The sequence below is a fragment of the Barbatula barbatula genome, assembly GCF_947034865.1.
Source record: "Barbatula barbatula genome assembly, chromosome: 13".
Classification (NCBI taxonomy): Eukaryota; Metazoa; Chordata; class Actinopteri; order Cypriniformes; family Nemacheilidae; genus Barbatula; species Barbatula barbatula.
The window spans coordinates 9,745,083-9,772,980 of NC_136776.1; positions in this window are offsets into that span (position 1 = coordinate 9,745,083).

The window sequence follows — 27,898 nt, forward strand, 5'->3', positions numbered from 1 at the left end:
AAACAGCATTTATTTGACAAAGTGCATCAGTGGATGATGAGAATGTCAGTTTTGACATAGAACACTGTTCATTACTAAAATGCTCTAATTGAGCTGTTAGAATGTCAGAAACAAGCTTTCTGAGCTGAGAACTGCATTTTGTGACAAAAAGCATCAGTGGATGATGAGAATGTCAGTTTTGACAAAGAACACTGATCATTACTAAAATGCTCCAATTGAGCTGTTAGAATGTCAGAAACAAGCTTTCTGAGCTGAGAACTGCATTTTGTGACATAGTTCATCAGTGGATGATGAGAATGTCAGTTTTGACAAAGAACACTGATCATTACTAAAATGCTCCAATTGAGCTGTTAGAATGTCAGAAACAAGCTTTCTGAGATGAAAACAGCATTTATTTGACAAAGTGCATCAGTGGATGATGAGAATGTCAGTTTTGACAAAGAACACTGTTCATTACTAAAATGCTCTAATTGAGCTGTTAGAATGTCAGAAACAAGCTTTCTTGAGCTGAGATCTGCATTTTGTGACAAAAAGCATCAGTGGATGATGAGAATGTCAGTTTTGACAAAGAACACTGATCATTACTTAAATGCTCTAATTGAGCTGTTAGAATGTCAGAAACAAGCTTTCTGAGCTGAGAACTGCATTTTGTGACAAAGTGAATCAGTGGATGATGAGAATGTCACTTTTGACAAAGAACACTGATCATTACTAAAATGCTCTAATTGAGCTGTTAGAATGTCAGAAACAAGCTTTCTGAGCCGAGAACTGCATTTTGTGACATAGTGCATCAGTGGATGATGAAAATGTCAGTTTTGACAAAGAACACTGTTCATTACTAAAATGCTCTAATTGAGCTGTTAGAATGTCAGAAACAAGCTTTCTGAGCTGAGAACTGCATTTTGTGACAAAGTTCATCAGTGGATGATGAGAATGTCAGTTTTGACAAAGAACACTGATCATTACTAAAATGCTCCAATTGAGCTGTTAGAATGTCAGAAACAAGCTTTCTGAGCTGAAAACAGCATTTATTTGACAAAGTGCATCAGTGGATGATGAGAATGTCAGTTTTGACAAAGAACACTGTTCATTACTAAAATGCTCTAATTGAGCTGTTAGAATGTCAGAAACAAGCTTTCTGAGCTGAGAACTGCATTTTGTGACAAAAAGCATCAGTGGATGATGAGAATGTCAGTTTTGACAAAGAACACTGATCATTACTAAAATGCTCCAATTGAGCTGTTAGAATGTCAGAAACAAGCTTTCTGAGCTGAGAACTGCATTTTGTGACATATTTCATCAGTGGATGATGAGAATGTCAGTTTTGACAAAAAACACTGTTTCATTACTAAAATGCTCTAATTGAGCTGTTAGAATGTCAGAAACAAGCTTTCTGAGCTGAGAACTGCATTTTGTGACAAAGTGAATCAGTGGATGATGAGAATGTCACTTTTGACAAAGAACACTGATCATTACTAAAATGCTCTTATTGAGCTGTTAGAATGTCAGAAACAAGCTTTCTGAGCATAAAACTGCATTTTGTGACAAAGTGCATCAGTGGATGATGAGAATGTCAGTTTTGACAAAGAACACTGTTCATTACTAAAATGCTCTAATTGAGCTGTTAAAATATCAGAAACAAGCTTTCTGAGCTGAAAACTGCATTTTGTGACAAAAAGCATCAGTGGATGATGAGAATGTCAGTTTTGACAAAGAACACTGATCATTACTAAAATGCTCCAATTGAGCTGTTAGAATGTCAGAAACAAGCTTTCTGAGCTGAGAACTGCATTTTGTGACATAGTTCATCAGTGGATGATGAGAATGTCAGTTTTGACAAAAGAACACTGTTCATTACTAAAATGCTCTAATTGAGCTGTTAGAATGTCAGAAACAAGCTTTCTGAGCTGAAAACAGCATTTATTTGACAAAGTGCATCAGTGGATGATGAGAATGTCAGTTTTGACAAAGAACACTGTTCATTACTAAAATGCTCTAATTGAGCTGTTAGAATGTCAGAAACAAGCTTTCTGAGCTGAGAACTGCATTTTGTGACAAAGTGAATCAGTGGATGATGAGAATGTCACTTTTGACAAAGAACACTGATCATTACTAAAATGCTCTAATTGAGCTGTTAGAATGTCAGAAACAAGCTTTCTGAGCTGAAAACTGCATTTTGTGACAAAGTGAATCAGTGGATGATGAGAATGTCAGTTTTGACAAAGAACACTGTTCATTACTGAAATGCTCCAATTGAGCTGTTAGAATGTCAGAAACAAGCTTTCTGAGCCGAGAAATGCATTTTGTGACATAGTTCATCAGTGGATGATGAGAATGTCAGTTTTGACAAAGAACACTGTTCATTACTAAAATGCTCTAATTGAGCTGTTAGAATGTCAGAAACAAGCTTTCTGAGCTGAGAACTGCATTTTGTGACAAAGTGAATCAGTGGATGATGAGAATGTCACTTTTGACAAAGAACACTGATCATTACTAAAATGCTCTAATTGAGCTGTTAGAATGTCAGAAACAAGCTTTCTGAGCTGAGAACTGCATTTTGTGACAAAGTGAATCAGTGGATGATGAGAATGTCACTTTTGACAAAGAACACTGATCATTGCTAAAATGCTCTAATTGAGCTGTTAGAATGTCAGAAACAAGCTTTCTGAGCCGAGAACTGCATTTTGTGACATAGTGCATCAGTGGATGATGAGAATGTCAGTTTTGACAAAGAACACTGTTCATTACTAAAATGCTCCAATTGAGTTGTTAGAATGTCAGAAACAAGCTTTCTGAGCTGAGAACTGCATTTTGTGACATAGTTCATCAGTGGATGATGAGAATGTCACTTTTGACAAAGAACACTGATCATTACTAAAATGCTCTAATTGAGCTGTTAGAATGTCAGAAACAAGCTTTCTGAGCTGAGAACTGCATTTTGTGACAAAGTGAATCAGTGGATGATGAGAATGTCACTTTTGACAAAGAACACTGTTCATTACTAAAATGCTCTAATTGAGCTGTTAGAATGTCAGAAACAAGCTTTCTGAGCTGAGAACTGCATTTTGTGACAAAGTGAATCAGTGGATGATGAGAATGTCACTTTTGACAAAGAACACTGATCATTACTAAAATGCTCTAATTGAGCTGTTAGAATGTCAGAAACAAGCTTTCTGAGCTGAGAACTGCATTTTGTGACAAAGTGAATCAGTGGATGATGAGAATGTCACTTTTGACAAAGAACACTGTTCATTACTAAAATGCTCTAATTGAGCTGTTAGAATGTCAGAAACAAGCTTTCTGAGCTGAGAACTGCATTTTGTGACAAAGTGAATCAGTGGATGATGAGAATGTCACTTTTGACAAAGAACACAGATCATTACTAAAATGCTCTAATTGAGCTGTTAGAATGTCAGAAACAAGCTTTCTGAGCTGAGAACTGCATTTTGTGACAAAGTGAATCAGTGGATGATGAGAATGTCACTTTTGACAAAGAACACTGATCATTACTAAAATGCTCTAATTGAGCTGTTAGAATGTCAGAAACAAGCTTTCTGAGCTGAAAACTGCATTTTGTGACAAAAAGCATCAGTGGATGATGAGAATGTCAGTTTTGACAAAGAACACTGTTTCATTACTAAAATGCTCTAATTGAGCTGTTAGAATGTCAGAAACAAGCTTTCTGAGCTGAGAACTGCATTTTGTGACATAGTTCATCAGTGGATGATGAGAATGTCAGTTTTGACAAAGAACACTGTTCATTACTAAAATGCTCTAATTGAGCTGTTAGAATGTCAGAAACAAGCTTTCTGAGCTGAGAACTGCATTTTGTGACAAAGTGAATCAGTGGATGATGAGAATGTCACTTTTGACAAAGAACACTGATCATTACTAAAATGCTCTAATTGAGCTGTTAGAATGTCAGAAACAAGCTTTCTGAGTATAAAACTGCATTTTGTGACAAAGTGCATCAGTGGATGATGAGAATGTCAGTTTTGACAAAGAACACTGTTCATTACTAAAATGCTCCAATTGAGTTGTTAGAATGTCAGAAACAAGCTTTCTGAGCTGAGAACTGCATTTTGTGACATAGTTCATCAGTGGATGATGAGAATGTCAGTTTTGACAAAGAACACTGTTCATTACTGAAATGCTCCAATTGAGCTGTTAGAATGTCAGAAACAAGCTTTCTGAGCTGAAAACTGCATTTTGTGAAAAAATGAATCAGTGGATGATGAGAATGTCAGTTTTGACAAAGAACACTGATCATCACTAAAATGCTCCAATTGAGCTGTTAGAATGTCAGAAACAAGCTTTCTGAGCTGAGAACTGCATTTTGTGACATAGTTCATCAGTGGATGATGAGAATGTCAGTTTTGACAAAGAACACTGTTCATTACTAAAATGCTCTAATTGAGCTGTTAGAATGTCAGAAACAAGCTTTCTGAGCTGAGAACTGCATTTTGTGACAAAGTGAATCAGTGGATGATGAGAATGTCAGTTTTGACAAAGAACACTGATCATCACTAAAATGCTCCAATTGAGCTGTTAGAATGTCAGAAACAAGCTTTCTGAGCTGAGAACTGCATTTTGTGACATAGTTCATCAGTGGATGATGAGAATGTCAGTTTTGACAAAGAACACTGTTCATTACTAAAATGCTCTAATTGAGCTGTTAGAATGTCAGAAACAAGCTTTCTGAGCTGAGAACTGCATTTTGTGACAAAGTGAATCAGTGGATGATGAGAATGTCACTTTTGACAAAGAACACTGATCATTACTAAAATGCTCTAATTGAGCTGTTAGAATGTCAGAAACAAGCTTTCTGAGCTGAGAACTGCATTTTGTGACAAAGTGAATCAGTGGATGATGAGAATGTCACTTTTGACAAAGAACACTGTTCATTACTAAAATGCTCTAATTGAGCTGTTAGAATGTCAGAAACAAGCTTTCTGAGCTGAGAACTGCATTTTGTGACAAAGTGAATCAGTGGATGATGAGAATGTCACTTTTGACAAAGAACACTGATCATTACTAAAATGCTCTAATTGAGCTGTTAGAATGTCAGAAACAAGCTTTCTGAGCTGAGAACTGCATTTTGTGACAAAGTGAATCAGTGGATGATGAGAATGTCAGTTTTGACAAAGAACACTGATCATTACTAAAATGCTCTAATTGAGCTGTTAGAATGTCAGAAACAAGCTTTCTGAGCTGAAAACTGCATTTTGTGACAAAAAGCATCAGTGGATGATGAGAATGTCAGTTTTGACAAAGAACACTGTTCATTACTAAAATGCTCCAATTGAGTTGTTAGAATGTCAGAAACAAGCTTTCTGAGCCGAGAAATGCATTTTGTGACATAGTTCATCAGTGGATGATGAGAATGTCAGTTTTGACAAAGAACACTGTTCATTACTAAAATGCTCTAATTGAGCTGTTAGAATGTCAGAAACAAGCTTTCTGAGCTGAGAACTGCATTTTGTGACAAAGTGAATCAGTGGATGATGAAAATGTCACTTTTGACAAAGAACACTGATCATTGCTAAAATGCTCTAATTGAGCTGTTAGAATGTCAGAAACAAGCTTTCTGAGCCGAGAACTGCATTTTGTGACATAGTGCATCAGTGGATGATGAGAATGTCAGTTTTGACAAAGAACACTGTTCATTACTAAAATGCTCCAATTGAGTTGTTAGAATGTCAGAAACAAGCTTTCTGAGCTGAGAACTGCATTTTGTGACATAGTTCATCAGTGGATGATGAGAATGTCAGTTTTGACAAAGAACACTGTTCATTACTGAAATGCTCCAATTGAGCTGTTAGAATGTCAGAAACAAGCTTTCTGAGCTGAAAACTGCATTTTGTGAAAAAATGAATCAGTGGATGATGAGAATGTCAGTTTTGACAAAGAACACTGATCATCACTAAAATGCTCCAATTGAGCTGTTAGAATGTCAGAAACAAGCTTTCTGAGCTGAGAACTGCATTTTGTGACATAGTTCATCAGTGGATGATGAGAATGTCAGTTTTGACAAAGAACACTGTTCATTACTAAAATGCTCTAATTGAGCTGTTAGAATGTCAGAAACAAGCTTTCTGAGCTGAGAACTGCATTTTGTGACAAAGTGAATCAGTGGATGATGAGAATGTCAGTTTTGACAAAGAACACTGATCATCACTAAAATGCTCCAATTGAGCTGTTAGAATGTCAGAAACAAGCTTTCTGAGCTGAGAACTGCATTTTGTGACATAGTTCATCAGTGGATGATGAGAATGTCAGTTTTGACAAAGAACACTGTTTCATTACTAAAATGCTCTAATTGAGCTGTTAGAATGTCAGAAACAAGCTTTCTGAGCTGAGAACTGCATTTTGTGACAAAGTGAATCAGTGGATGATGAGAATGTCACTTTTGACAAAGAACACTGATCATTACTAAAATGCTCTAATTGAGCTGTTAGAATGTCAGAAACAAGCTTTCTGAGCTGAGAACTGCATTTTGTGACAAAGTGAATCAGTGGATGATGAGAATGTCACTTTTGACAAAGAACACTGTTCATTACTAAAATGCTCTAATTGAGCTGTTAGAATGTCAGAAACAAGCTTTCTGAGCTGAGAACTGCATTTTGTGACAAAGTGAATCAGTGGATGATGAGAATGTCACTTTTGACAAAGAACACTGATCATTACTAAAATGCTCTAATTGAGCTGTTAGAATGTCAGAAACAAGCTTTCTGAGCTGAGAACTGCATTTTGTGACAAAGTGAATCAGTGGATGATGAGAATGTCACTTTTGACAAAGAACACTGATCATTACTAAAATGCTCTAATTGAGCTGTTAGAATGTCAGAAACAAGCTTTCTGAGCTGAAAACTGCATTTTGTGACAAAAAGCATCAGTGGATGATGAGAATGTCAGTTTTGACAAAGAACACTGTTTCATTACTAAAATGCTCTAATTGAGCTGTTAGAATGTCAGAAACAAGCTTTCTGAGCTGAGAACTGCATTTTGTGACAAAGTGAATCAGTGGATGATGAGAATGTCACTTTTGACAAAGAACACTGATCATTACTAAAATGCTCTAATTGAGCTGTTAGAATGTCAGAAACAAGCTTTCTGAGCTGAAAACTGCATTTTGTGACAAAAAGCATCAGTGGATGATGAGAATGTCAGTTTTGACAAAGAACACTGTTCATTACTAAAATGCTCCAATTGAGTTGTTAGAATGTCAGAAACAAGCTTTCTGAGCCGAGAAATGCATTTTGTGACATAGTTCATCAGTGGATGATGAGAATGTCAGTTTTGACAAAGAACACTGTTCATTACTAAAATGCTCTAATTGAGCTGTTAGAATGTCAGAAACAAGCTTTCTGAGCTGAGAACTGCATTTTGTGACAAAGTGAATCAGTGGATGATGAGAATGTCACTTTTGACAAAGAACACTGATCATTACTAAAATGCTCTAATTGAGCTGTTAGAATGTCAGAAACAAGCTTTCTGAGCTGAGAACTGCATTTTGTGACAAAGTGAATCAGTGGATGATGAGAATGTCACTTTTGACAAAGAACACTGATCATTGCTAAAATGCTCTAATTGAGCTGTTAGAATGTCAGAAACAAGCTTTCTGAGCCGAGAACTGCATTTTGTGACATAGTGCATCAGTGGATGATGAGAATGTCAGTTTTGACAAAGAACACTGTTCATTACTAAAATGCTCCAATTGAGTTGTTAGAATGTCAGAAACAAGCTTTCTGAGCTGAGAACTGCATTTTGTGACATAGTTCATCAGTGGATGATGAGAATGTCAGTTTTGACAAAGAACACTGTTCATTACTGAAATGCTCCAATTGAGCTGTTAGAATGTCAGAAACAAGCTTTCTGAGCTGAAAACTGCATTTTGTGAAAAAATGAATCAGTGGATGATGAGAATGTCAGTTTTGACAAAGAACACTGATCATCACTAAAATGCTCCAATTGAGCTGTTAGAATGTCAGAAACAAGCTTTCTGAGCTGAGAACTGCATTTTGTGACATAGTTCATCAGTGGATGATGAGAATGTCAGTTTTGACAAAGAACACTGTTCATTACTAAAATACTCTAATTGAGCTGTTAGAATGTCAGAAACAAGCTTTCTGAGCTGAGAACTGCATTTTGTGACAAAGTGAATCAGTGGATGATGAGAATGTCAGTTTTGACAAAGAACACTGATCATCACTAAAATGCTCCAATTGAGCTGTTAGAATGTCAGAAACAAGCTTTCTGAGCTGAGAACTGCATTTTGTGACATAGTTCATCAGTGGATGATGAGAATGTCAGTTTTGACAAAGAACACTGTTCATTACTAAAATGCTCTAATTGAGCTGTTAGAATGTCAGAAACAAGCTTTCTGAGCTGAGAACTGCATTTTGTGACAAAGTGAATCAGTGGATGATGAGAATGTCACTTTTGACAAAGAACACTGATCATTACTAAAATGCTCTAATTGAGCTGTTAGAATGTCAGAAACAAGCTTTCTGAGCTGAGAACTGCATTTTGTGACAAAGTGAATCAGTGGATGATGAGAATGTCACTTTTGACAAAGAACACTGTTCATTACTAAAATGCTCTAATTGAGCTGTTAGAATGTCAGAAACAAGCTTTCTGAGCTGAGAACTGCATTTTGTGACAAAGTGAATCAGTGGATGATGAGAATGTCACTTTTGACAAAGAACACTGATCATTACTAAAATGCTCTAATTGAGCTGTTAGAATGTCAGAAACAAGCTTTCTGAGCTGAGAACTGCATTTTGTGACAAAGTGAATCAGTGGATGATGAGAATGTCACTTTTGACAAAGAACACTGATCATTACTAAAATGCTCTAATTGAGCTGTTAGAATGTCAGAAACAAGCTTTCTGAGCTGAAAACTGCATTTTGTGACAAAAAGCATCAGTGGATGATGAGAATGTCAGTTTTGACAAAGAACACTGTTTCATTACTAAAATGCTCTAATTGAGCTGTTAGAATGTCAGAAACAAGCTTTCTGAGCTGAGAACTGCATTTTGTGACAAAGTGAATCAGTGGATGATGAGAATGTCACTTTTGACAAAGAACACTGATCATTACTAAAATGCTCTAATTGAGCTGTTAGAATGTCAGAAACAAGCTTTCTGAGCATAAAACTGCATTTTGTGACAAAGTGCATCAGTGGATGATGAGAATGTCAGTTTTGACAAAGAACACTGTTCATTACTAAAATGCTCTAATTGAGCTGTTAAAATATCAGAAACAAGCTTTCTGAGCTGAAAACTGCATTTTGTGACAAAAAGCATCAGTGGATGATGAGAATGTCAGTTTTGACAAAAATACTGATCAATACTAAAATGCTCCAATTGAGCTGTTAGAATGTCAGAAACAAGCTTTCTGAGCTGAGAACTGCATTTTGTGACATAGTTCATCAGTGGATGATGAGAATGTCAGTTTTGACAAAGAACACTGTTCATTACTAAAATGCTCTAATTGAGCTGTTAGAATGTCAGAAACAAGCTTTCTGAGCTGAGAACTGCATTTTGTGACAAAGTGAATCAGTGGATGATGAGAATGTCACTTTTGACAAAGAACACTGATCATTACTTAAATGCTCTAATTGAGCTGTTAGAATGTCAGAAACAAGCTTTCTGAGTATAAAACTGCATTTTGTGACAAAGTGCATCAGTGGATGATGAGAATGTCAGTTTTGACAAAGAACACTGTTCATTACTAAAATGCTCTAATTGAGCTGTTAAAATATCAGAAACAAGCTTTCTGAGCTGAGAACTGCATTTTGTGACAAAGTGAATCAGTGGATGATGAGAATGTCACTTTTGACAAAGAACACTGATCATTACTAAAATGCTCTAATTGAGCTGTTAGAATGTCAGAAACAAGCTTTCTGAGCATAAAACTGCATTTTGTGACAAAGTGCATCAGTGGATGATGAGAATGTCAGTTTTGACAAAGAACACTGTTCATTACTAAAATGCTCTAATTGAGCTGTTAAAATATCAGAAACAAGCTTTCTGAGCTGAAAACTGCATTTTGTGACAAAAAGCATCAGTGGATGATGAGAATGTCAGTTTTGACAAAAATACTGATCATTACTAAAATGCTCCAATTGAGCTGTTAGAATGTCAGAAACAAGCTTTCTGAGCTGAGAACTGCATTTTGTGACATAGTTCATCAGTGGATGATGAGAATGTCAGTTTTGACAAAGAACACTGTTCATTACTAAAATGCTCTAATTGAGCTGTTAGAATGTCAGAAACAAGCTTTCTGAGCTGAGAACTGCATTTTGTGACATAGTTCATCAGTGGATGATGAGAATGTCGGTTTTGACAAAGAACACTGTTCATTACTAAAATGCTCTAATTGAGCTGTTAGAATGTCAGAAACAAGCTTTCTGAGCTGAGAACTGCATTTTGTGACAAAGTGCATCAGTGGATGATGAGAATGTCAGTTTTGACAAAGAACACTGTTCATTACTAAAATGCTCTAATTGAGCTGTTAAAATATCAGAAACAAGCTTTCTGAGTATAAAACTGCATTTTGTGACAAAAAGCATCCGTGGATGATGAGAATGTCAGTTTTGACAAAGAACACTGATCATTACTGAAATGCTCCAATTGAGCTGTTAGAATGTCAGAAACAAGCTTTCTGAGCTGAAAACTGCATTTTGTGACAAAATGAATCAGTGGATGATGAGAATGTCAGTTTTGACAAAGAACACTGATCATCACTAAAATGCTCCAATTGAGCTGTTAGAATGTCAGAAACAAAATTTCTGAGCTGAGAACCGCATTTTGTGACATAGTTCATCAGTGGATGATGAGAATGTCAGTTTTGACAAAGAACACTGTTCATTACTAAAATGCTCTAATTGAGCTGTTAGAATGTCAGAAACAAGCTTTCTGAGCTGAGAACTGCATTTTGTGACATAGTTCATCAGTGGATGATGAGAATGTCAGTTTTGACAAAGAACACTGTTCATTACTAAAATGCTCTAATTGAGCTGTTAGAATGTCAGAAACAAGCTTTCTGAGCTGAGAACTGCATTTTGTGACAAAGTGAATCAGTGGATGATGAGAATGTCACTTTTGACAAAGAACACTGATCATTACTAAAATGCTCTAATTGAGCTGTTAGAATGTCAGAAACAAGCTTTCTGAGCATAAAACTGCATTTTGTGACAAAGTGCATCAGTGGATGATGAGAATGTCAGTTTTGACAAAGAACACTGTTCATTACTAAAATGCTCTAATTGAGCTGTTAAAATATCAGAAACAAGCTTTCTGAGCTGAAAACTGCATTTTGTGACAAAAAGCATCAGTGGATGATGAGAATGTCAGTTTTGACAAAAATACTGATCATTACTAAAATGCTCCAATTGAGCTGTTAGAATGTCAGAAACAAGCTTTCTGAGCTGAGAACTGCATTTTGTGACATAGTTCATCAGTGGATGATGAGAATGTCAGTTTTGACAAAGAACACTGTTCATTACTAAAATGCTCTAATTGAGCTGTTAGAATGTCAGAAACAAGCTTTCTGAGCTGAGAACTGCATTTTGTGACATAGTTCATCAGTGGATGATGAGAATGTCAGTTTTGACAAAGAACACTGTTCATTACTAAAATGCTCTAATTGAGCTGTTAGAATGTCAGAAACAAGCTTTCTGAGCTGAGAACTACATTTTGTGACATAGTTCATCAGTGGATGATGAGAATGTCAGTTTTGACAAAGAACACTGTTCATTACTAAAATGCTCTAATTGAGCTGTTAGAATGTCAGAAACAAGCTTTCTGAGCTGAGAACTACATTTTGTGACATAGTTCATCAGTGGATGATGAGAATGTCAGTTTTGACAAAGAACACTGTTCATTACTAAAATGCTCTAATTGAGCTGTTAGAATGTCAGAAACAAGCTTTCTGAGCTGAGAACTGCATTTTGTGACAAAGTGAATCAGTGGATGATGAGAATGTCACTTTTGACAAAGAACACTGATCATTACTAAAATGCTCTAATTGAGCTGTTAGAATGTCAGAAACAAGCTTTCTGAGCATAAAACTGCATTTTGTGACAAAGTGCATCAGTGGATGATGAGAATGTCAGTTTTGACAAAGAACACTGTTCATTACTAAAATGCTCTAATTGAGCTGTTAAAATGTCAGAAACAAGCTTTCTGAGCTGAGAACTGCATTTTGTGACATAGTTCATCAGTGGATGATGAGAATGTCAGTTTTGACAAAGAACACTGATCATTACTAAAATGCTCCAATTGAGCTGTTAGAATGTCAGAAACAAGCTTTCTGAGATGAAAACAGCATTTATTTGACAAAGTGCATCAGTGGATGATGAGAATGTCAGTTTTGACAAAGAACACTGTTCATTACTAAAATGCTCTAATTGAGCTGTTAGAATGTCAGAAACAAGCTTTCTTGAGCTGAGATCTGCATTTTGTGACAAAAAGCATCAGTGGATGATGAGAATGTCAGTTTTGACAAAGAACACTGATCATTACTTAAATGCTCTAATTGAGCTGTTAGAATGTCAGAAACAAGCTTTCTGAGCTGAGAACTGCATTTTGTGACAAAGTGAATCAGTGGATGATGAGAATGTCACTTTTGACAAAGAACACTGATCATTACTAAAATGCTCTAATTGAGCTGTTAGAATGTCAGAAACAAGCTTTCTGAGCCGAGAACTGCATTTTGTGACATAGTGCATCAGTGGATGATGAAAATGTCAGTTTTGACAAAGAACACTGTTCATTACTAAAATGCTCTAATTGAGCTGTTAGAATGTCAGAAACAAGCTTTCTGAGCTGAGAACTGCATTTTGTGACAAAGTTCATCAGTGGATGATGAGAATGTCAGTTTTGACAAAGAACACTGATCATTACTAAAATGCTCCAATTGAGCTGTTAGAATGTCAGAAACAAGCTTTCTGAGCTGAAAACAGCATTTATTTGACAAAGTGCATCAGTGGATGATGAGAATGTCAGTTTTGACAAAGAACACTGTTCATTACTAAAATGCTCTAATTGAGCTGTTAGAATGTCAGAAACAAGCTTTCTGAGCTGAGAACTGCATTTTGTGACAAAAAGCATCAGTGGATGATGAGAATGTCAGTTTTGACAAAGAACACTGATCATTACTAAAATGCTCCAATTGAGCTGTTAGAATGTCAGAAACAAGCTTTCTGAGCTGAGAACTGCATTTTGTGACATATTTCATCAGTGGATGATGAGAATGTCAGTTTTGACAAAAAACACTGTTTCATTACTAAAATGCTCTAATTGAGCTGTTAGAATGTCAGAAACAAGCTTTCTGAGCTGAGAACTGCATTTTGTGACAAAGTGAATCAGTGGATGATGAGAATGTCACTTTTGACAAAGAACACTGATCATTACTAAAATGCTCTTATTGAGCTGTTAGAATGTCAGAAACAAGCTTTCTGAGCATAAAACTGCATTTTGTGACAAAGTGCATCAGTGGATGATGAGAATGTCAGTTTTGACAAAGAACACTGTTCATTACTAAAATGCTCTAATTGAGCTGTTAAAATATCAGAAACAAGCTTTCTGAGCTGAAAACTGCATTTTGTGACAAAAAGCATCAGTGGATGATGAGAATGTCAGTTTTGACAAAGAACACTGATCATTACTAAAATGCTCCAATTGAGCTGTTAGAATGTCAGAAACAAGCTTTCTGAGCTGAGAACTGCATTTTGTGACATAGTTCATCAGTGGATGATGAGAATGTCAGTTTTGACAAAAGAACACTGTTCATTACTAAAATGCTCTAATTGAGCTGTTAGAATGTCAGAAACAAGCTTTCTGAGCTGAAAACAGCATTTATTTGACAAAGTCCATCAGTGGATGATGAGAATGTCAGTTTTGACAAAGAACACTGTTCATTACTAAAATGCTCTAATTGAGCTGTTAGAATGTCAGAAACAAGCTTTCTGAGCTGAGAACTGCATTTTGTGACAAAGTGAATCAGTGGATGATGAGAATGTCACTTTTGACAAAGAACACTGATCATTACTAAAATGCTCTAATTGAGCTGTTAGAATGTCAGAAACAAGCTTTCTGAGCTGAAAACTGCATTTTGTGACAAAGTGAATCAGTGGATGATGAGAATGTCAGTTTTGACAAAGAACACTGTTCATTACTGAAATGCTCCAATTGAGCTGTTAGAATGTCAGAAACAAGCTTTCTGAGCCGAGAAATGCATTTTGTGACATAGTTCATCAGTGGATGATGAGAATGTCAGTTTTGACAAAGAACACTGTTCATTACTAAAATGCTCTAATTGAGCTGTTAGAATGTCAGAAACAAGCTTTCTGAGCTGAGAACTGCATTTTGTGACAAAGTGAATCAGTGGATGATGAGAATGTCACTTTTGACAAAGAACACTGATCATTACTAAAATGCTCTAATTGAGCTGTTAGAATGTCAGAAACAAGCTTTCTGAGCTGAGAACTGCATTTTGTGACAAAGTGAATCAGTGGATGATGAGAATGTCACTTTTGACAAAGAACACTGATCATTGCTAAAATGCTCTAATTGAGCTGTTAGAATGTCAGAAACAAGCTTTCTGAGCCGAGAACTGCATTTTGTGACATAGTGCATCAGTGGATGATGAGAATGTCAGTTTTGACAAAGAACACTGTTCATTACTAAAATGCTCCAATTGAGTTGTTAGAATGTCAGAAACAAGCTTTCTGAGCTGAGAACTGCATTTTGTGACATAGTTCATCAGTGGATGATGAGAATGTCAGTTTTGACAAAGAACACTGATCATTACTAAAATGCTCTAATTGAGCTGTTAGAATGTCAGAAACAAGCTTTCTGAGCTGAGAACTGCATTTTGTGACAAAGTGAATCAGTGGATGATGAGAATGTCACTTTTGACAAAGAACACTGTTCATTACTAAAATGCTCTAATTGAGCTGTTAGAATGTCAGAAACAAGCTTTCTGAGCTGAGAACTGCATTTTGTGACAAAGTGAATCAGTGGATGATGAGAATGTCACTTTTGACAAAGAACACTGATCATTACTAAAATGCTCTAATTGAGCTGTTAGAATGTCAGAAACAAGCTTTCTGAGCTGAGAACTGCATTTTGTGACAAAGTGAATCAGTGGATGATGAGAATGTCACTTTTGACAAAGAACACTGTTCATTACTAAAATGCTCTAATTGAGCTGTTAGAATGTCAGAAACAAGCTTTCTGAGCTGAGAACTGCATTTTGTGACAAAGTGAATCAGTGGATGATGAGAATGTCACTTTTGACAAAGAACACTGATCATTACTAAAATGCTCTAATTGAGCTGTTAGAATGTCAGAAACAAGCTTTCTGAGCTGAGAACTGCATTTTGTGACAAAGTGAATCAGTGGATGATGAGAATGTCACTTTTGACAAAGAACACTGATCATTACTAAAATGCTCTAATTGAGCTGTTAGAATGTCAGAAACAAGCTTTCTGAGCTGAAAACTGCATTTTGTGACAAAAAGCATCAGTGGATGATGAGAATGTCAGTTTTGACAAAGAACACTGTTTCATTACTAAAATGCTCTAATTGAGCTGTTAGAATGTCAGAAACAAGCTTTCTGAGCTGAGAACTGCATTTTGTGACATAGTTCATCAGTGGATGATGAGAATGTCAGTTTTGACAAAAGAACACTGTTCATTACTAAAATGCTCTAATTGAGCTGTTAGAATGTCAGAAACAAGCTTTCTGAGCTGAAAACAGCATTTATTTGACAAAGTCCATCAGTGGATGATGAGAATGTCAGTTTTGACAAAGAACACTGTTCATTACTAAAATGCTCTAATTGAGCTGTTAGAATGTCAGAAACAAGCTTTCTGAGCTGAGAACTGCATTTTGTGACAAAGTGAATCAGTGGATGATGAGAATGTCACTTTTGACAAAGAACACTGATCATTACTAAAATGCTCTAATTGAGCTGTTAGAATGTCAGAAACAAGCTTTCTGAGCTGAAAACTGCATTTTGTGACAAAGTGAATCAGTGGATGATGAGAATGTCAGTTTTGACAAAGAACACTGTTCATTACTGAAATGCTCCAATTGAGCTGTTAGAATGTCAGAAACAAGCTTTCTGAGCCGAGAAATGCATTTTGTGACATAGTTCATCAGTGGATGATGAGAATGTCAGTTTTGACAAAGAACACTGTTCATTACTAAAATGCTCTAATTGAGCTGTTAGAATGTCAGAAACAAGCTTTCTGAGCTGAGAACTGCATTTTGTGACAAAGTGAATCAGTGGATGATGAGAATGTCACTTTTGACAAAGAACACTGATCATTACTAAAATGCTCTAATTGAGCTGTTAGAATGTCAGAAACAAGCTTTCTGAGCTGAGAACTGCATTTTGTGACAAAGTGAATCAGTGGATGATGAGAATGTCACTTTTGACAAAGAACACTGATCATTGCTAAAATGCTCTAATTGAGCTGTTAGAATGTCAGAAACAAGCTTTCTGAGCCGAGAACTGCATTTTGTGACATAGTGCATCAGTGGATGATGAGAATGTCAGTTTTGACAAAGAACACTGTTCATTACTAAAATGCTCCAATTGAGTTGTTAGAATGTCAGAAACAAGCTTTCTGAGCTGAGAACTGCATTTTGTGACATAGTTCATCAGTGGATGATGAGAATGTCAGTTTTGACAAAGAACACTGATCATTACTAAAATGCTCTAATTGAGCTGTTAGAATGTCAGAAACAAGCTTTCTGAGCTGAGAACTGCATTTTGTGACAAAGTGAATCAGTGGATGATGAGAATGTCACTTTTGACAAAGAACACTGTTCATTACTAAAATGCTCTAATTGAGCTGTTAGAATGTCAGAAACAAGCTTTCTGAGCTGAGAACTGCATTTTGTGACAAAGTGAATCAGTGGATGATGAGAATGTCACTTTTGACAAAGAACACTGATCATTACTAAAATGCTCTAATTGAGCTGTTAGAATGTCAGAAACAAGCTTTCTGAGCTGAGAACTGCATTTTGTGACAAAGTGAATCAGTGGATGATGAGAATGTCACTTTTGACAAAGAACACTGTTCATTACTAAAATGCTCTAATTGAGCTGTTAGAATGTCAGAAACAAGCTTTCTGAGCTGAGAACTGCATTTTGTGACAAAGTGAATCAGTGGATGATGAGAATGTCACTTTTGACAAAGAACACTGATCATTACTAAAATGCTCTAATTGAGCTGTTAGAATGTCAGAAACAAGCTTTCTGAGCTGAGAACTGCATTTTGTGACAAAGTGAATCAGTGGATGATGAGAATGTCACTTTTGACAAAGAACACTGATCATTACTAAAATGCTCTAATTGAGCTGTTAGAATGTCAGAAACAAGCTTTCTGAGCTGAAAACTGCATTTTGTGACAAAAAGCATCAGTGGATGATGAGAATGTCAGTTTTGACAAAGAACACTGTTTCATTACTAAAATGCTCTAATTGAGCTGTTAGAATGTCAGAAACAAGCTTTCTGAGCTGAGAACTGCATTTTGTGACATAGTTCATCAGTGGATGATGAGAATGTCAGTTTTGACAAAGAACACTGTTCATTACTAAAATGCTCTAATTGAGCTGTTAGAATGTCAGAAACAAGCTTTCTGAGCTGAGAACTGCATTTTGTGACAAAGTGAATCAGTGGATGATGAGAATGTCACTTTTGACAAAGAACACTGATCATTACTAAAATGCTCTAATTGAGCTGTTAGAATGTCAGAAACAAGCTTTCTGAGTATAAAACTGCATTTTGTGACAAAGTGCATCAGTGGATGATGAGAATGTCAGTTTTGACAAAGAACACTGTTCATTACTAAAATGCTCCAATTGAGTTGTTAGAATGTCAGAAACAAGCTTTCTGAGCTGAGAACTGCATTTTGTGACATAGTTCATCAGTGGATGATGAGAATGTCAGTTTTGACAAAGAACACTGTTCATTACTGAAATGCTCCAATTGAGCTGTTAGAATGTCAGAAACAAGCTTTCTGAGCTGAAAACTGCATTTTGTGAAAAAATGAATCAGTGGATGATGAGAATGTCAGTTTTGACAAAGAACACTGATCATCACTAAAATGCTCCAATTGAGCTGTTAGAATGTCAGAAACAAGCTTTCTGAGCTGAGAACTGCATTTTGTGAGATAGTTCATCAGTGGATGATGAGAATGTCAGTTTTGACAAAGAACACTGTTCATTACTAAAATGCTCTAATTGAGCTGTTAGAATGTCAGAAACAAGCTTTCTGAGCTGAGAACTGCATTTTGTGACAAAGTGAATCAGTGGATGATGAGAATGTCAGTTTTGACAAAGAACACTGATCATCACTAAAATGCTCCAATTGAGCTGTTAGAATGTCAGAAACAAGCTTTCTGAGCTGAGAACTGCATTTTGTGACATAGTTCATCAGTGGATGATGAGAATGTCAGTTTTGACAAAGAACACTGTTCATTACTAAAATGCTCTAATTGAGCTGTTAGAATGTCAGAAACAAGCTTTCTGAGCTGAGAACTGCATTTTGTGACAAAGTGAATCAGTGGATGATGAGAATGTCACTTTTGACAAAGAACACTGATCATTACTAAAATGCTCTAATTGAGCTGTTAGAATGTCAGAAACAAGCTTTCTGAGCTGAGAACTGCATTTTGTGACAAAGTGAATCAGTGGATGATGAGAATGTCACTTTTGACAAAGAACACTGTTCATTACTAAAATGCTCTAATTGAGCTGTTAGAATGTCAGAAACAAGCTTTCTGAGCTGAGAACTGCATTTTGTGACAAAGTGAATCAGTGGATGATGAGAATGTCAGTTTTGACAAAGAACACTGATCATTACTAAAATGCTCTAATTGAGCTGTTAGAATGTCAGAAACAAGCTTTCTGAGCTGAGAACTGCATTTTGTGACAAAGTGAATCAGTGGATGATGAGAATGTCAGTTTTGACAAAGAACACTGATCATTACTAAAATGCTCTAATTGAGCTGTTAGAATGTCAGAAACAAGCTTTCTGAGCTGAAAACTGCATTTTGTGACAAAAAGCATCAGTGGATGATGAGAATGTCAGTTTTGACAAAGAACACTGTTCATTACTAAAATGCTCCAATTGAGTTGTTAGAATGTCAGAAACAAGCTTTCTGAGCCGAGAAATGCATTTTGTGACATAGTTCATCAGTGGATGATGAGAATGTCAGTTTTGACAAAGAACACTGTTCATTACTAAAATGCTCTAATTGAGCTGTTAGAATGTCAGAAACAAGCTTTCTGAGCTGAGAACTGCATTTTGTGACAAAGTGAATCAGTGGATGATGAAAATGTCACTTTTGACAAAGAACACTGATCATTGCTAAAATGCTCTAATTGAGCTGTTAGAATGTCAGAAACAAGCTTTCTGAGCCGAGAACTGCATTTTGTGACATAGTGCATCAGTGGATGATGAGAATGTCAGTTTTGACAAAGAACACTGTTCATTACTAAAATGCTCCAATTGAGTTGTTAGAATGTCAGAAACAAGCTTTCTGAGCTGAGAACTGCATTTTGTGACATAGTTCATCAGTGGATGATGAGAATGTCAGTTTTGACAAAGAACACTGTTCATTACTGAAATGCTCCAATTGAGCTGTTAGAATGTCAGAAACAAGCTTTCTGAGCTGAAAACTGCATTTTGTGAAAAAATGAATCAGTGGATGATGAGAATGTCAGTTTTGACAAAGAACACTGATCATCACTAAAATGCTCCAATTGAGCTGTTAGAATGTCAGAAACAAGCTTTCTGAGCTGAGAACTGCATTTTGTGACATAGTTCATCAGTGGATGATGAGAATGTCAGTTTTGACAAAGAACACTGTTCATTACTAAAATGCTCTAATTGAGCTGTTAGAATGTCAGAAACAAGCTTTCTGAGCTGAGAGCTGCATTTTGTGACAAAGTGAATCAGTGGATGATGAGAATGTCAGTTTTGACAAAGAACACTGATCATCACTAAAATGCTCCAATTGAGCTGTTAGAATGTCAGAAACAAGCTTTCTGAGCTGAGAACTGCATTTTGTGACATAGTTCATCAGTGGATGATGAGAATGTCAGTTTTGACAAAGAACACTGTTTCATTACTAAAATGCTCTAATTGAGCTGTTAGAATGTCAGAAACAAGCTTTCTGAGCTGAGAACTGCATTTTGTGACAAAGTGAATCAGTGGATGATGAGAATGTCACTTTTGACAAAGAACACTGATCATTACTAAAATGCTCTAATTGAGCTGTTAGAATGTCAGAAACAAGCTTTCTGAGCTGAGAACTGCATTTTGTGACAAAGTGAATCAGTGGATGATGAGAATGTCACTTTTGACAAAGAACACTGTTCATTACTAAAATGCTCTAATTGAGCTGTTAGAATGTCAGAAACAAGCTTTCTGAGCTGAGAACTGCATTTTGTGACAAAGTGAATCAGTGGATGATGAGAATGTCACTTTTGACAAAGAACACTGATCATTACTAAAATGCTCTAATTGAGCTGTTAGAATGTCAGAAACAAGCTTTCTGAGCTGAGAACTGCATTTTGTGACAAAGTGAATCAGTGGATGATGAGAATGTCACTTTTGACAAAGAACACTGATCATTACTAAAATGCTCTAATTGAGCTGTTAGAATGTCAGAAACAAGCTTTCTGAGCTGAAAACTGCATTTTGTGACAAAAAGCATCAGTGGATGATGAGAATGTCAGTTTTGACAAAGAACACTGTTTCATTACTAAAATGCTCTAATTGAGCTGTTAGAATGTCAGAAACAAGCTTTCTGAGCTGAGAACTGCATTTTGTGACAAAGTGAATCAGTGGATGATGAGAATGTCACTTTTGACAAAGAACACTGATCATTACTAAAATGCTCTAATTGAGCTGTTAGAATGTCAGAAACAAGCTTTCTGAGCATAAAACTGCATTTTGTGACAAAGTGCATCAGTGGATGATGAGAATGTCAGTTTTGACAAAGAACACTGTTCATTACTAAAATGCTCTAATTGAGCTGTTAAAATATCAGAAACAAGCTTTCTGAGCTGAAAACTGCATTTTGTGACAAAAAGCATCAGTGGATGATGAGAATGTCAGTTTTGACAAAAATACTGATCAATACTAAAATGCTCCAATTGAGCTGTTAGAATGTCAGAAACAAGCTTTCTGAGCTGAGAACTGCATTTTGTGACATAGTTCATCAGTGGATGATGAGAATGTCAGTTTTGACAAAGAACACTGTTCATTACTAAAATGCTCTAATTGAGCTGTTAGAATGTCAGAAACAAGCTTTCTGAGTATAAAACTGCATTTTGTGACAAAGTGCATCAGTGGATGATGAGAATGTCAGTTTTGACAAAGAACACTGTTCATTACTAAAATGCTCTAATTGAGCTGTTAAAATATCAGAAACAAGCTTTCTGAGCTGAGAACTGCATTTTGTGACAAAGTGAATCAGTGGATGATGAGAATGTCACTTTTGACAAAGAACACTGATCATTACTAAAATGCTCTAATTGAGCTGTTAGAATGTCAGAAACAAGCTTTCTGAGCATAAAACTGCATTTTGTGACAAAGTGCATCAGTGGATGATGAGAATGTCAGTTTTGACAAAGAACACTGTTCATTACTAAAATGCTCTAATTGAGCTGTTAAAATATCAGAAACAAGCTTTCTGAGCTGAAAACTGCATTTTGTGACAAAAAGCATCAGTGGATGATGAGAATGTCAGTTTTGACAAAGAACACTGATCATTACTAAAATGCTCCAATTGAGCTGTTAGAATGTCAGAAACAAGCTTTCTGAGCTGAAAACAGCATTTATTTGACAAAGTGCATCAGTGGATGATGAGAATGTCAGTTTTGACAAAGAACACTGTTCATTACTAAAATGCTCTAATTGAGCTGTTAGAATATCAGAAACAAGCTTTCTGAGCTGAGAACTGCATTTTGTGACAAAAAGCATCAGTGGATGATGAGAATGTCAGTTTTGACAAAGAACACTGATCATTACTAAAATGCTCCAATTGAGCTGTTAGAATGTCAGAAACAAGCTTTCTGAGCTGAGAACTGCATTTTGTGACATAGTTCATCAGTGGATGATGAGAATGTCAGTTTTGACAAAGAACACTGATCATTACTAAAATGCTCCAATTGAGCTGTTAGAATGTCAGAAACAAGCTTTCTGAGATGAAAACAGCATTTTGTGACAAAATGAATCAGTGGATGATGAGAATGTCAGTTTTGACAAAGAACACTGATCATCACTAAAATGCTCCAATTGAGCTGTTAGAATGTCAGAAACAAGCTTTCTGAGCTGAGAACTGCATTTTGTGACATAGTTCATCAGTGGATGATGAGAATGTCAGTTTTGACAAAGAACACTGTTCATTACTAAAATGCTCTAATTGAGCTGTTAGAATGTCAGAAACAAGCTTTCTGAGCTGAGAACTGCATTTTGTGACAAAGTGAATCAGTGGATGATGAGAATGTCACTTTTGACAAAGAACACTGATCATTACTAAAATGCTCTAATTGAGCTGTTAGAATGTCAGAAACAAGCTTTCTGAGCTGAGAACTGCATTTTGTGACAAAGTGAATCAGTGGATGATGAGAATGTCACTTTTGACAAAGAACACTGTTCATTACTAAAATGCTCTAATTGAGCTGTTAGAATGTCAGAAACAAGCTTTCTGAGCTGAGAACTGCATTTTGTGACAAAGTGAATCAGTGGATGATGAGAATGTCACTTTTGACAAAGAACACTGATCATTACTAAAATGCTCTAATTGAGCTGTTAGAATGTCAGAAACAAGCTTTCTGAGCTGAGAACTGCATTTTGTGACAAAGTGAATCAGTGGATGATGAGAATGTCACTTTTGACAAAGAACACTGATCATTACTAAAATGCTCTAATTGAGCTGTTAGAATGTCAGAAACAAGCTTTCTGAGCTGAGAACTGCATTTTGTGACAAAGTGAATCAGTGGATGATGAGAATGTCACTTTTGACAAAGAACACTGATCATTACTAAAATGCTCTAATTGAGCTGTTAGAATGTCAGAAACAAGCTTTCTGAGCTGAAAACTGCATTTTGTGACAAAAAGCATCAGTGGATGATGAGAATGTCAGTTTTGACAAAGAACACTGTTTCATTACTAAAATGCTCTAATTGAGCTGTTAGAATGTCAGAAACAAGCTTTCTGAGCTGAGAACTGCATTTTGTGACATAGTTCATCAGTGGATGATGAGAATGTCAGTTTTGACAAAGAACACTGTTCATTACTAAAATGCTCTAATTGAGCTGTTAGAATGTCAGAAACAAGCTTTCTGAGCTGAGAACTGCATTTTGTGACAAAGTGAATCAGTGGATGATGAGAATGTCACTTTTGACAAAGAACACTGATCATTACTAAAATGCTCTAATTGAGCTGTTAGAATGTCAGAAACAAGCTTTCTGAGTATAAAACTGCATTTTGTGACAAAGTGCATCAGTGGATGATGAGAATGTCAGTTTTGACAAAGAACACTGTTCATTACTAAAATGCTCCAATTGAGTTGTTAGAATGTCAGAAACAAGCTTTCTGAGCTGAGAACTGCATTTTGTGACATAGTTCATCAGTGGATGATGAGAATGTCAGTTTTGACAAAGAACACTGTTCATTACTGAAATGCTCCAATTGAGCTGTTAGAATGTCAGAAACAAGCTTTCTGAGCTGAAAACTGCATTTTGTGAAAAAATGAATCAGTGGATGATGAGAATGTCAGTTTTGACAAAGAACACTGATCATCACTAAAATGCTCCAATTGAGCTGTTAGAATGTCAGAAACAAGCTTTCTGAGCTGAGAACTGCATTTTGTGACATAGTTCATCAGTGGATGATGAGAATGTCAGTTTTGACAAAGAACACTGTTCATTACTAAAATGCTCTAATTGAGCTGTTAGAATGTCAGAAACAAGCTTTCTGAGCTGAGAACTGCATTTTGTGACAAAGTGAATCAGTGGATGATGAGAATGTCACTTTTGACAAAGAACACTGATCATTACTAAAATGCTCTAATTGAGCTGTTAGAATGTCAGAAACAAGCTTTCTGAGCTGAGAACTGCATTTTGTGACAAAGTGAATCAGTGGATGATGAGAATGTCACTTTTGACAAAGAACACTGTTCATTACTAAAATGCTCTAATTGAGCTGTTAGAATGTCAGAAACAAGCTTTCTGAGCTGAGAACTGCATTTTGTGACAAAGTGAATCAGTGGATGATGAGAATGTCACTTTTGACAAAGAACACTGATCATTACTAAAATGCTCTAATTGAGCTGTTAGAATGTCAGAAACAAGCTTTCTGAGCTGAGAACTGCATTTTGTGACAAAGTGAATCAGTGGATGATGAGAATGTCACTTTTGACAAAGAACACTGATCATTACTAAAATGCTCTAATTGAGCTGTTAGAATGTCAGAAACAAGCTTTCTGAGCTGAAAACTGCATTTTGTGACAAAAAGCATCAGTGGATGATGAGAATGTCAGTTTTGACAAAGAACACTGTTCATTACTAAAATGCTCCAATTGAGTTGTTAGAATGTCAGAAACAAGCTTTCTGAGCCGAGAAATGCATTTTGTGACATAGTTCATCAGTGGATGATGAGAATGTCAGTTTTGACAAAGAACACTGTTCATTACTAAAATGCTCTAATTGAGCTGTTAGAATGTCAGAAACAAGCTTTCTGAGCTGAGAACTGCATTTTGTGACAAAGTGAATCAGTGGATGATGAAAATGTCACTTTTGACAAAGAACACTGATCATTGCTAAAATGCTCTAATTGAGCTGTTAGAATGTCAGAAACAAGCTTTCTGAGCCGAGAACTGCATTTTGTGACATAGTGCATCAGTGGATGATGAGAATGTCAGTTTTGACAAAGAACACTGTTCATTACTAAAATGCTCCAATTGAGTTGTTAGAATGTCAGAAACAAGCTTTCTGAGCTGAGAACTGCATTTTGTGACATAGTTCATCAGTGGATGATGAGAATGTCAGTTTTGACAAAGAACACTGTTCATTACTGAAATGCTCCAATTGAGCTGTTAGAATGTCAGAAACAAGCTTTCTGAGCTGAAAACTGCATTTTGTGAAAAAATGAATCAGTGGATGATGAGAATGTCAGTTTTGACAAAGAACACTGATCATCACTAAAATGCTCCAATTGAGCTGTTAGAATGTCAGAAACAAGCTTTCTGAGCTGAGAACTGCATTTTGTGACATAGTTCATCAGTGGATGATGAGAATGTCAGTTTTGACAAAGAACACTGTTCATTACTAAAATGCTCTAATTGAGCTGTTAGAATGTCAGAAACAAGCTTTCTGAGCTGAGAACTGCATTTTGTGACAAAGTGAATCAGTGGATGATGAGAATGTCAGTTTTGACAAAGAACACTGATCATCACTAAAATGCTCCAATTGAGCTGTTAGAATGTCAGAAACAAGCTTTCTGAGCTGAGAACTGCATTTTGTGACATAGTTCATCAGTGGATGATGAGAATGTCAGTTTTGACAAAGAACACTGTTTCATTACTAAAATGCTCTAATTGAGCTGTTAGAATGTCAGAAACAAGCTTTCTGAGCTGAGAACTGCATTTTGTGACAAAGTGAATCAGTGGATGATGAGAATGTCACTTTTGACAAAGAACACTGATCATTACTAAAATGCTCTAATTGAGCTGTTAGAATGTCAGAAACAAGCTTTCTGAGCTGAGAACTGCATTTTGTGACAAAGTGAATCAGTGGATGATGAGAATGTCACTTTTGACAAAGAACACTGTTCATTACTAAAATGCTCTAATTGAGCTGTTAGAATGTCAGAAACAAGCTTTCTGAGCTGAGAACTGCATTTTGTGACAAAGTGAATCAGTGGATGATGAGAATGTCACTTTTGACAAAGAACACTGATCATTACTAAAATGCTCTAATTGAGCTGTTGGAATGTCAGAAACAAGCTTTCTGAGCTGAGAACTGCATTTTGTGACAAAGTGAATCAGTGGATGATGAGAATGTCACTTTTGACAAAGAACACTGATCATTACTAAAATGCTCTAATTGAGCTGTTAGAATGTCAGAAACAAGCTTTCTGAGCTGAAAACTGCATTTTGTGACAAAAAGCATCAGTGGATGATGAGAATGTCAGTTTTGACAAAGAACACTGTTTCATTACTAAAATGCTCTAATTGAGCTGTTAGAATGTCAGAAACAAGCTTTCTGAGCTGAGAACTGCATTTTGTGACAAAGTGAATCAGTGGATGATGAGAATGTCACTTTTGACAAAGAACACTGATCATTACTAAAATGCTCTAATTGAGCTGTTAGAATGTCAGAAACAAGCTTTCTGAGCATAAAACTGCATTTTGTGACAAAGTGCATCAGTGGATGATGAGAATGTCAGTTTTGACAAAGAACACTGTTCATTACTAAAATGCTCTAATTGAGCTGTTAAAATATCAGAAACAAGCTTTCTGAGCTGAAAACTGCATTTTGTGACAAAAAGCATCAGTGGATGATGAGAATGTCAGTTTTGACAAAAATACTGATCAATACTAAAATGCTCCAATTGAGCTGTTAGAATGTCAGAAACAAGCTTTCTGAGCTGAGAACTGCATTTTGTGACATAGTTCATCAGTGGATGATGAGAATGTCAGTTTTGACAAAGAACACTGTTCATTACTAAAATGCTCTAATTGAGCTGTTAGAATGTCAGAAACAAGCTTTCTGAGTATAAAACTGCATTTTGTGACAAAGTGCATCAGTGGATGATGAGAATGTCAGTTTTGACAAAGAACACTGTTCATTACTAAAATGCTCTAATTGAGCTGTTAAAATATCAGAAACAAGCTTTCTGAGCTGAGAACTGCATTTTGTGGCAAAGTGAATCAGTGGATGATGAGAATGTCAGTTTTGACAAAGAACACTGATCATTACTAAAATGCTCCAATTGAGCTGTTAGAATGTCAGAAACAAGCTTTCTGAGCTGAAAACAGCATTTATTTGACAAAGTGCATCAGTGGATGATGAGAATGTCAGTTTTGACAAAGAACACTGTTCATTACTAAAATGCTCTAATTGAGCTGTTAGAATGTCAGAAACAAGCTTTCTGAGCTGAGAACTGCATTTTGTGACAAAAAGCATCAGTGGATGATGAGAATGTCAGTTTTGACAAAGAACACTGATCATTACTAAAATGCTCCAATTGAGCTGTTAGAATGTCAGAAACAAGCTTTCTGAGCTGAGAACTGCATTTTGTGACATAGTTCATCAGTGGATGATGAGAATGTCAGTTTTGACAAAGAACACTGATCATTACTAAAATGCTCCAATTGAGCTGTTAGAATGTCAGAAACAAGCTTTCTGAGATGAAAACAGCATTTATTTGACAAAGTGCATCAGTGGATGATGAGAATGTCAGTTTTGACAAAGAACACTGTTCATTACTAAAATGCTCTAATTGAGCTGTTAGAATGTCAGAAACAAGCTTTCTTGAGCTGAGATCTGCATTTTGTGACAAAAAGCATCAGTGGATGATGAGAATGTCAGTTTTGACAAAGAACACTGATCATTACTTAAATGCTCTAATTGAGCTGTTAGAATGTCAGAAACAAGCTTTCTGAGCTGAGAACTGCATTTTGTGACAAAGTGAATCAGTGGATGATGAGAATGTCACTTTTGACAAAGAACACTGATCATTACTAAAATGCTCTAATTGAGCTGTTAGAATGTCAGAAACAAGCTTTCTGAGCCGAGAACTGCATTTTGTGACATAGTGCATCAGTGGATGATGAAAATGTCAGTTTTGACAAAGA